Source organism: Mandrillus leucophaeus, unplaced genomic scaffold (assembly GCF_000951045.1).
Source record: "Mandrillus leucophaeus isolate KB7577 unplaced genomic scaffold, Mleu.le_1.0 Scaffold125, whole genome shotgun sequence".
In the NCBI taxonomy this organism is placed as follows: domain Eukaryota; kingdom Metazoa; phylum Chordata; class Mammalia; order Primates; family Cercopithecidae; genus Mandrillus; species Mandrillus leucophaeus.
The window spans coordinates 185,883-197,218 of NW_012100876.1; the positions used below are offsets into that span (position 1 = coordinate 185,883).

Below are 11,336 nucleotides of genomic sequence, written 5' to 3' on the forward strand. Positions count from 1 at the left end.
GGAGGCTGAGGTGGGTGGATCACGAGGTCAGGAGGTCGAGACCATCCTGGCTAGCATGGTGAAACCCTGTCTCTACTAAAATTATAAAAAAAATTAGCCAGGCGTGGTGGCGGGCGCCTGTAGTCCCAGCTACTCGGGAGGCTGAGGCAGGAGAATGGCGTGAACCCAGGAGGTGGAGCTTGCAGTGCACTCCACTGCACTCCAGCCTGGGCGACTGGGCAAGACTCCGTCTCAGAAAAATAAAAATAAAAATAAAAATAAAAAATAAAGGTAGGCATGTGATTAGATTGGGAAGATATTTTGAAGGTAGAGCTATAGAATTTGCTGATGTGGGCTGTGAGGAAAAAGTGGAGCTTGAACTGACTCCAAGGTGTTGGGTCTCAGCAAGGAATCAAGTTGTCATTTACCAAAATGAGCAAGACTTGGGGTGGAGCAGGCTTGGGTAAGGGCTGTGTGTGGGATGTGTGTGAGGGGAGAGGGTGGAGAAATGTAAAGCTCTGTTTGGGCCATGTTAAGATCCAAATGCCCATGATACCTCCCAGGGGAGAAGTCAAGTAGATGGTTGGATATAGGCAAACGGAGCCCAGTGGAGCAGTGGGAATGGAGATAGACTTTGGGAATAGGGGTGGAAAGAATCAGCTTATATATAGGGAGCTATTAAAGCCATGAGACTAGCTGATTTTGGAGGGAGTGGATTTGGGGAAGAGTGGAGTTCACAAATGGCACCTGGAGCCCTGTGAAGCTTAGACACGGAGAAGATGAGGATGGACTAGCAAAGAAGACAAAGAAGGAATGACTGGTGAAAAAATAAAAGGGGGTAACTAGAAGAGTATGGTGCCTGGAAGTCAGGGAAAGAATGTATTTCAAGAAGAAGGAAGCAATGGTTGCTGAAAAATCAAGTCATATGAGATGTCAGAATTGGCCGCTGGGTTTGCGAACATGGCAGTCACTTGTGAGCATGAGAACTGAGCTTGAAGAGTGGTGTGGCAGAAGTGGGATTGGAATGGACTGAGGTAGGGACAGGAGAAAAGAAGTGGGGAGTATAAGACAACTCTTTTGAGAAGCTTTGCTATAAAAGGCAGCAGAGAAATTGAGCTGTAGGGGGAAAGAGGTAGGGCCAAGGGAAGGGATTTATTTTTAGATGGGAATATTACAGCTGTTCATAGACTTATGGAAATGATCCTCTGCAGAGGGAAAATTGATGGGGTAGGAGCACAAGGGCATTGTTGCAGGAATAACATCTGTGATGAGTCAATGGCTTTGGGAACTGGTGCCCAGGTACAAGGGCTGGCCTTAAATAGCACAGGTGGTTCTCCTGTGCAATGGGAGGGAAAGCACCATACCTGGACGTGTACACATCTGGGTTGTGTGTTTTGCAGAAGGGTCCTATGGAAGCCCTGTTCTGATTGCTTCAGTTTTCTCAGTGAAATAGAAGCAAGATCATACCTCCTTAATGGGTACAGAGTTCCTGTTTGAAATAATTTAAAAGGTTTGAAAATAGATAATAGTGATAGGGGAAGAAGGAGAAGAAGAAGAGGAGGAGGAAGATGGCATTTATTGGAAAGGCACTGGGGGAAACGTTGAAAGTTGAGGAGAAGAGGGGAAGGTGATAAAGGAGAGTGTTATGGTTTGTCTGTGTCCCCACCCAAATCTCATCTTGAATTGTAGCTCCCATAATTTCCATGTGTTGTGGGAGGGACCCGGTGGGAGATAATTGGATCATGGGGGGTGATTTCCCCGATACTGTTCTCATGGTAGTGAATAAGTCTCACAAGATCTGATGGTTTTATAAGGGGAAACCCCTTTCACTTGGCTCTCATTTCTCTCTTGTCTGCTGCTATGTAAAACGTGCTTTTCACCTTCCACTATGATTGTGAGGCCGCCTCAGCCACATGGAACTGTGAGTCCATTAAACGTCTTTTTCTTTATAAATTACCCAGGTATGTCTCAGGTAGGTCTTTATCAGCAGTGTGAGAACAAACTAATACCGGAGAGCAAGTGCCCAGGAAATGTCAGAGAATTGCTGAGCTGCACTAAGTGTCCCCTGGAGGTCCATGGTTATGAATTTGATGCAAGATGAGTCCTCATGGCTGTGAACCTTTCTCCAGCCATGTCTAACTGCCTGGGGATAAACAGACTAGACCCAACCACATTTAACCTGGCTTAGGTTTTGCCACATGAATCCATGTGCACACCAGGAGGAGAGGATGAAAATGTTGTGGAGGATGTACTCAAACCAATGAGTTAATAAGGGGCTGTGAAATCTAAGCCAGGACACAGGAAAGTGAGGATGTGACAGAGGTGAGGGAGTATCCAACATAGGAGAGTAGTATGTTCAAAGTTCCAGTGATGTTGCATAACTTGAGGCCTCAAGGATTCAGAATATGAGAAGGGAGCCTGAATAATTATAGGAAGGGGTAGTGGAGTGGGATGCTTGAGCGAGAGGTCTTTCCACAAGAGCAGGTAGCTGGGGTGGAGTGAAGTCCTGGGTCATCAAAAACAATGATAGGAGCTGGCGATGATGTGGAGAAATTGTAACTGTCATACATTGCTAGAGGAACTGGAAAATGATGCAGTCACTTTGGAAGACAATTTGGTAGTTTCTCAAAATGTTAAACATAGAATTGCCATAGGACCCAGTAATTTCACTCTTAGATATGTCATGATAAAGGCTTATATGTGAATGTTCATAGCCACCTTATTTATGTATTTATTGAGACAGAGTTTTGCTCTTGTCACCCAGGATGGAGTGCAGCAGCACGATCTCAGCTCACTGCAACCTCTGCCTCCCGAGTTCAAGTGATTCTCCTGCCTCAGCCTTCTGAGTAGTTGGGATTACAGGCACATGCCACCATACCCAGCTAATTTGTGTATTTTTAGTAGAAACAGGGTTTCACCATGTTGGCCAGGTCGGTCTCAAACTCCTGGCCTCAAGTGATCCACCTGCCTCGGCCTCCCAAAGTGCTTGGATTACAGGCATGAGCCACTGCGCTCAGCCTCATAAGAGCCTTATTCTTTACAGTCAAAAAGTAGAAATGAGCCATATGTTTGTCAACTGATGAATGGATAAACACAAATGTGGTACAGCCATACAGTGGAATGCCCTTTAGCAACAAAAGTGAATAGAGTCCTGATTGCTGCAGTGTGGATGAACCTTCCAAACATTATGCTAAGTGAAAGAAGACAGACACAAAAGACCACATTTTGTATAATTCTATTTAGATAAAATGTTCAGAAAAGGCAAATCTATAGGGACAGAAACTAGATGAGAGACTCTTTTTCAAATGATGAAAGTTATGGAAAATTTGTGATGGTGTTTGCAGAATTCAATAAATATATGAAAAATCATTTTGCACTTAAAATGGGTGAGTTTTCTAGTAAGTAAATTACATCTCAATGAAGCTGTTGCACACATATCAGAAATAGTCGTTCATGAGAGCCATGGAGAGAGACAATGGGCCAGGCATTAAATATTCAAGAGATGACCCAGGGATCTGAGATGGCTGCAATGAGGGAGGGATGGTGGGTAGTGGAGCCTGATGGTATGAGTTTAAAAGGAGCTGGGGGGTTTTGGAATGAGAGAGAGGCAATGGTCTGGGAGGAGATACGAAGAAAAAGGAGGACCTACATCCCACCTCTAGACCCAGTGGTTGAGGGGTACAAAGGAGAGCCTACCTCACTCTGTTTTTTGTTTTGTTTTGTTTTTGAGACAGAGTTTTGCTCTTGTTGCCCATGTTGGAGTGCAGTGGCACGATCTCGCCTCACCGAAACCTCCGCCTCCTGGGTTGAAGCGATTCTCCTGCCTCAGCCTCCCGAGTATCTGGGATTACAGGCATGTGCCATTACTCCCAGCTAATTTTGTATTTTTAGTCAAGACGGGGTTCCTCCATGTTGGTCAGGCTGGTCTTGAACTCCTGACCTCAGGTGATCCACCTGCCTCAGCCTCCCAAAGTGTGGGGATTACAGGCGTGAGCCACCGCGCCCCGCCGCCTACCTCACTTTAAGAGGGTTGAAGGGAAAGCCCTGCCTTCTGGGAATAAGCAGACAAAATGGAGGAGGGAATGGTATGGGCAGGAAATTAGGTGGGAAAATGCTTACTTATGGGAAATGGCAAAGACCAACCTGACTGAATAGAGTATCAGTAAAGGAATGATATGACAGAAGCGGAGACATATTCATCCAGAGGAAACTCAAACTTCAGGCACCCTCACTTGCTTGGCCCTTCCAAGCACTTGGGAGGTGACGTATTAGCGATGCATTTAAGTGGTCCACATGGTTTTGTAAAATTTGTAAAGGTAAGCAGAGAATTTGGGTCTCATCAAAGCTGAGTCGGTGAATCTCTTCATAGGATATATTTTAAAAAGCTGAGTCAAAATGGAACTTCCCTCCCATCAGAAATAAAGGCAATAGTGCAGAGTATATAGTGATAGCTGAGCGTGGTGACTCACGCCTGTAATCCCAGCACTTTGGGAGACCAAGGCAGGTGGATTGCTTGAGCCGAGGAGTTCGAGACCAGCCCAGGCAACATAGCAAAACCCTCTATCTACAAAAAATACAAAAATTAGCTGGGTGTGGTGTGTGCACCTGTAGCCCCATCTACTGGGGAGGCTGAGGTGGGAGGATCGCTTGAGTCCAGGAGGGGAAAAAAAAAAAGGACTTTTCTTTTCCCTCTTTTATTATTAGTTATTTGTTTGTTTATTTATTTATTTAATTCTGAGACTGAGTCTCGCTCTGTCACCCAGGCTGGAGTGCAGTGGCCCGATTTCGGCTCACTGCAAGCTCCGCCTTCCAGGTTCACACCATTCTCCTGCCTCAGCCTCCCGAGTAGCTGGGACTACAGGCGCCAGCCACCACGCCCAGACTAATTTTTTTTGTATTTTTAGTAGAGACGGGGTTTCACCATGTTGGCCAGGCTGGTCTCGAACTCCTGGCCTCAAGTGATCCACCTGCCTCGGCCTCCCAAAGTGCTGAGATTACAGGCATGAGTCACTGTGCCCGGCCAGTTCTTAAGTTTTAGCCATGCTGGTAGAGATGTAATAATATATCCTGATTTAAATTTGCCCCTCTCTGATAACCAGATATGATGAGTACCTTTCCATATGTTTATTGGTCATTTGAATATTCTCTTTTGTACAGTGCCTGTTTGTCTTTTACCAATGTTTCAAAATTTGAATTTGTCTTTTTTGTATTAATTTATGAGAGTTCTTTATATATTTAGGAAACAAGATTTTTTTTTTAATGTATACATGGCAAACATCTTCTCCCAAGTTGTGGTTTGCCTTTTTACTCTCATAATGTTGTCTTTTAATTAACCAATTTTAAAAATGATAACAATTGTGCTTCCGCCATCTTTCCAGCCCAGTCATACTGGCGTGGAGATGCTTCTGGAAGCAACATGACGATGGCTGCCCAAGGAGAGCCCCGAGTCCAGTTCAAACTTGTACTGGTTGATAATGTTGGTACTGGAAAAACTATATCCATGAAACATCATTTGGCTGGTGAATCTGAGAAGTATAGAGCTACCTTGGGTGTTGAGGTTTATCTGCTTGTGTTTCACACCAACAGAGGACCTTTTAAATTTAATGTATAGGCCGGGCACAGTGGCTCATGCCTGTAATCCCAGCACTTTGGGGGGCCGAAGCGGGCGGATCACCTGAGGTCAGGAGTTCGAGACCAGCCTGGCCAACATGGTGAAACCCCGTCTCTACTAGAAATACAAAAATTAGCTGGGTGTGGTGGTGGGCGCCTGTAATTCCAGTTACTTGGGAGGCTGAGGCAGGAGAATTGCTTGAACCCGGGAGGCGGAGGTTGCAGTTAGCCGAGATCATGCCATTGCACTCCAGCCTGGGCAACAAGAGCAAAACTCTGTCCCCTCCAAAAATATAAATATAAATAAAAATAAATAAATAAATAAATACAACTGGCCAGGAGAAATTTGGTGGACTGAGAGATGGCTATGGTATCCAGTCCCAATGTGCCATTATAATGTTTGATGTAACATCAAGAGTTACTTACAAGAATGTGCCCAACTAGCACAGAGATCTGGTATGAGTGTGTGAAAACATCCTCATCATGTTATGTGGCAACAAAGTGGACATTAAAGATAGAAAAGTGAAGGCAAAATCTATTGTCTTCCACCAAAAGAACAATCTTCAGTACTATGACATTTCTACCAAAAGTAACTACAACGTTGTCTTTTGGGATTTTTGTTTTGTTTTTTATTTTATTTTATTTTATTTTTATTTATTTATTTTTTGAGACAGGGTCTGACTCTGTCACCAAGGCTGGAGTATAGTGGTGTAATCTCGGCTCACTGCAACCTCCGCCTCCTGGGCTCAAGTGATCCTCCCACCTCAGCCTTCTGAGTAGCTGGAACTACAAGTGCACCACCACACACAGCTACTTTTTGCATTTTTTTGTAGAGACAGTGTTTTACCATGTTTTCTTTTTTTTTTTTTTTTTTTTTTTTTAGGCGGAGTCTCGCTCTGTCGCCCAGGCTGGAGTGCAGTGGCGTGATCTCGGCTCACTGCAAGCTCCGCCTCCCGGGTTCCCGCCATTCTCCTGCCTCAGCCTCCCAAGTAGCTGGGACTACAGGCGCCGCCACCACGCCCGGCTAATTTTTTTTTTATTTTTAGTAGAGACGGGGTTTCATTGTGTTAGCCAGGATGGTCTCGATCTCCTGACCTCGTGATCCGCCCGTCTCGGCCTCCCAAAGTGCTGGGATTATAGGCTTGAGCCACCGCGCCCGGCCATGTTTTACCATGTTTTCTGGCTTGGTCTCAAACTCCTGGGCTCAAGCGATCCACCTGCCTTGGTCTCCCAAAGTGCTGGAATTACAGGCATGAGCCACTGCACCTGGCCAAAAAGTTACTACAACTTTGAAAAGCCCTCCTCTGGCTTGCCAGGAAGCTTATTGGAGACCTTAAGTTGGAGTTGGTTGCCATGCCTGCTCTTGCCCTGTGAGAGGCTGTCATGGACCCAGCTGTGGCAGAAATTAGAGCACAAATTAGAGGTTGCTCAGATAACTGATCTCCTGGATGAGGATGATGGACGACCTGTGAGGATGAAGCTGGAGCCCAGCATCAGAGTCTGGTTTTATAGGAAGCTATCCTGCGATGTCAGTGGTGCAGCGTGTGTGCCACTTTATTATCACCTGTGGGATGCCGAAGGACATGAGTGGGCTTCGGTGTAAATGTGGCAGTTCAAAAAATACCTTCATTGTTTGGACCTGCATCTTTCAGTTTTGGAACACAGTTGATTTCTTCTTGAGTTTCAAATATGAGACACTACAGTCACACCACGATATTCAGTGGTGAAATCTTGTTACTATCATTCCCATTCCTTTTCATTTAGAATCAGAAGAAAGTTGTATTTCAAATATCTAAAAAATGATTATAATAAAATCAAAATTTTCAATATTTTCTTTTAAGTTAGTGGGTTTGTTGTCCTATTTAAGAAATCTTGGTTGGACATGGTAGCTTACACCTGTAATCCCAGCATTTGGGAGGCCAAGGCAGGAAGGTCACTTGAGGCCATGAGTTTGAGACCAATCTGGGCAACATATCAAGACCCTGCCTCTATTTAAAATACGAAAGGGAAGAAAGAAATCTTTATCTACCTCAAGACTTTGAAGATATTTCTCTAGGCTTTTATCTAGAACTTTATTGTTTACTTTTCACCTTCAGGTCCACCCTCCACCTACAATTAATTTTGTGTATGTTATAAGGTAAGAATCAAGCTTTAATTTTTTAAAATATGGATATCAGCACCACTTATTGAAAAGATCATCATTTTTCCTCCTGAATTTCTTTAGCAACTTTGTCACACATCACATAGGTTGGTTTCTAGTTTTTGTGGGGTTTTTTTTGAGATGAAGTCTCACTCTTGTCACCCAGGCTGGAATGCAGTGGTGCCATCTCAGCTTACTGCAACCTCTGCCTCCCAGATTCAAGCAATTCTCCTGCCTCAGCCTCCAAGTAGCTGGGATTACAGGCGCCCGCCATCACACTCGGCTAATTTTTGTATTTTTAGTAGAAATGGGGTTTCACCATGTTGGCCAGGCTGGTCTCTATCTCCTGACCCCAGGTGATCTGCCCGATCCCAAAGTGCTGGGATTACAGGCATGAGCCACTGCATCTGGCCAGTTTCTAGATTTTGTTCCATCAGCCTATTTGTTTATCCTTGTGCAAATACTAACTGTATTAAGTTTTGATATCTGAAAGTGTAAGTCTCCAGTTTTGTTAAGTGTCTTGAAGACTGCCTTGGCTATTCCAGGTCCTTTGCATTTACGTATAAAATTTAGAATCATCTTGTCAGTTTTCACCAAAAATCCCATGGGGATTTCAATTGCAATTGCATTAAATTTATAGATCAAGTTGTTAACATCTTAATACTTGTCTGTCACTCTAAGTATATAGCATATTCTTCCATTTATTTACATCTTCTTTAATTTATCTCAGCAATATTTTGTAGTTTTCAATGGAGAAATCCTACCAAACTTTCATCAGGTTTATTTCCAGGAATTTGATATTTTGGTTCTATTTGTAAGTGGTGTCTTTTTAAATTTCATTTTCTAGTTGTTTGTTGCTGTTACATAAAAATATAATTGATATTTTGTATATTGATTTTATATCCATTGAACTACCTAAATTCATGTATTAATATTAACCATTTGATTGTAGTTATCTATACTTATAATAATGTAATCTACAAATAATGACTCTAACTTTTTTCTTTCCAATTTTATACCTCATAATTCTTTTTCTTACCTTACTGCACTGGCTATGACCTCCAGTACAGTGTTGAATAGAAGTGATTAGAGTGAACATCCCTATCCGGCTCCCAACCCCAGGGGGAAAGTGCTCCATTTCACCACTAAGTGTGATACTAGCTGAGATAGTTTTGTAAATAGCCTTCTTCAGAATAAGAAAGAAAGAAACTGAAACTGGGTATGGTGGCATACAGCTTTAGTCCCAGCTACTCTGGAGGCTGGGGCAGGAGGATCCCTTGAGACCAGAAGTTCAGGCTATAGTGTACACATGATTGCATTTGGGAGTAGCCACTGTACTCTAGCCTGGGCAATATAGCAAGATCCTGTCTTGGATCTTGCTATCCAAGACAAAAAGGAAGGAAGGAAGGAGAGAGGGAGGGAAGAAGGGAGGGAAGGGAAGGAGGGAAGGAAGGATTAGAGTTTGCTGAAAGTTGTTTCTTTCTCTTTCTTCCTTCCTTCCTTCCTTCCCTCCCTCCCTCCCTTCCTTCCTTCCTTGCTTCCTTCCTTCCTTAGGAGATGATGCCTTGCTCTGTCACCCAGACTGGAATACAGTGGCACCATCATAGCTCACTGTGGCCTCAAACTTCTGGGCTCAAGAGAGTCTCCTGCCTCAGCCTCTTGAGTAGCTAAGATTATAGGTACAAGCCAACACAACCAGTTATTTTATTATTTTAAGTCGTAAATGAACATTTAAACTTTTTTCCTGCATATCTTGAGGTAATTAGATTATTTTTCTCCTTTATTCTGTTAATGTGGTAAATTACACTGATTGATTTTAATGTGTAAAGTCAACCTTGCATTCCTAGAATAATTCCTACTTGTTCATGATATATTATCCTTTATTTATATTTTGCTGAACTTGGTTGCTAGTCTCTTATTTGGAATTTTTGCATCTATGTTCATGAGAAATATTGACTTGTAATTTTGTTTTCTTGTGATTATTTTGTTAAGTTTTGGTATCAGGGTTATACTGATTGGTAGAAGAAACTGGGGCCAGGCCTGGTGGCTTATGCTTGTAATCTCAGCACTTTGGGAGGCTGAGGTGGGAGGATTGCCTGAGTCCAGAAGTTTGAGACTAGGCTGGGAAACATAGCAAGACCTTGTCTCTAAAAAAAATAAAAAAATTTAGCTGGACATGGTGGCATGTGCCTGTAGTCCTTGCAACTAGGAAGGCTGAGGTGGGAGGATCACTTGAGCCCAGGAAGTCGAGGCTGCAGTGAGCTATAATCATGCCACTGCACTCCAGTCTGGGTGATAAAACAAGACCCTGTCTCAATTTAAAAAGGAAAGAAGGGAGGAAGGGAGGAAAGGAGGAAAGGACAGAAGGAGGGAGGAAGGGATGGCAGGAGGGAGGAAGGGAGGTAGGAAGGAAGGAAGGAAAGAAGGAGGGAGGGATGGAGCAGGGAGGGAAGGAAGGAAGGAAAGAAGGGATGGAGGAAGAAAAAGAAACTGGAAAATATTTTCTATAAGAGAATGTGAAGATAGTATTATTTCTTCTTTAAATATATGGAAGAATTTACTAGTAAAGCCACTTGAACCAGAAGGGTTCTTTGTGGGAAGGATTTTTATTTTGCATTTAATTTCTTTAGTACATTTGGACAATTCAGGTTTTCTATTTCTCCTTGTAAGTTGTGTTATTAGGTACATACACATTTATAATTGTATCTTCTTAAAGAATTGACTGTTTTGTCATTATGAAATGTTCCTGTTTATCTATGGTAATACTTCTGTGTTAAAGTAACCTTAGCTGACTAATAATAGAGCCAGACCAGCTTCCTTATGAGTTGTATCTGCATAATATATCTTTTTAGAATTCTTTTACTTCCAAATACTGTGTATCTTATATTTAAAGTATGTTTCTTATTAAAAAAAAAAAAGAAACATATAGTTGAATCTTATTTTGTTTTAATCCAGTCTGTTGATCTAGGTATTTTAACTGCATATTTAGTTCATTTACACTTAATGTAATTGCTGGCATAATTGAGTTTAAGTCTATTATCTTGCTGTATGTTCTGTTTTATCCCATTTGTTCTTTGTTCCTTTGTTCTTCCTTTCCTGCTTTCTTTTAGTTTAATCAAGTGTTTTAAATCTATTTTGTCTCTCTCTTAGCTCTTTAGTTATAACTATGTTTGTATTTTCTTTTAGTAGTTATTCTAGATCACTATGTGCATGTTTAATTTATTATAATCTACAGATGTTCCTCAACTTATGATGGGGTTAGGTCCCAATATGCCCATTGTAAGCCAAAAATATTGTTAAGTTGAAAATGCATTTAATCATCCCAATGAACTCATCATAAAGTTGAAAAACTGTAAGTCAAACCACTGTATTTCACCACATCTTATACAATGTGTAAAATGTCTAAAACCTTACAATAATATCTTAGTCCTTTCGTGTGGCTATGAAAGAATATCTGAGGCTGGGTAATTTTAAAGAAAAAGGTGGTGGCTCATGCCTGTAATCCCAGCACTTTGGGAAGCCAAGGTGGGCAAATCACGAGGTCAGGAGATTGAGACCATCTTAGCTAACATGGCAAAACCCCATCTCTACTAAAAATACCAAAAAA

General features: G+C 42.3%; 1 pseudogene; it reads left to right on the plus strand.

Moving 5' to 3' along the window:
- Nucleotides 1–5,401: 5,401 nt before the first annotated feature.
- On the plus strand, nt 5,402–7,192 carry LOC105533454 (annotated as a pseudogene).
- The last annotated feature ends 4,144 nt before the right edge of the window (nt 7,193–11,336 follow it).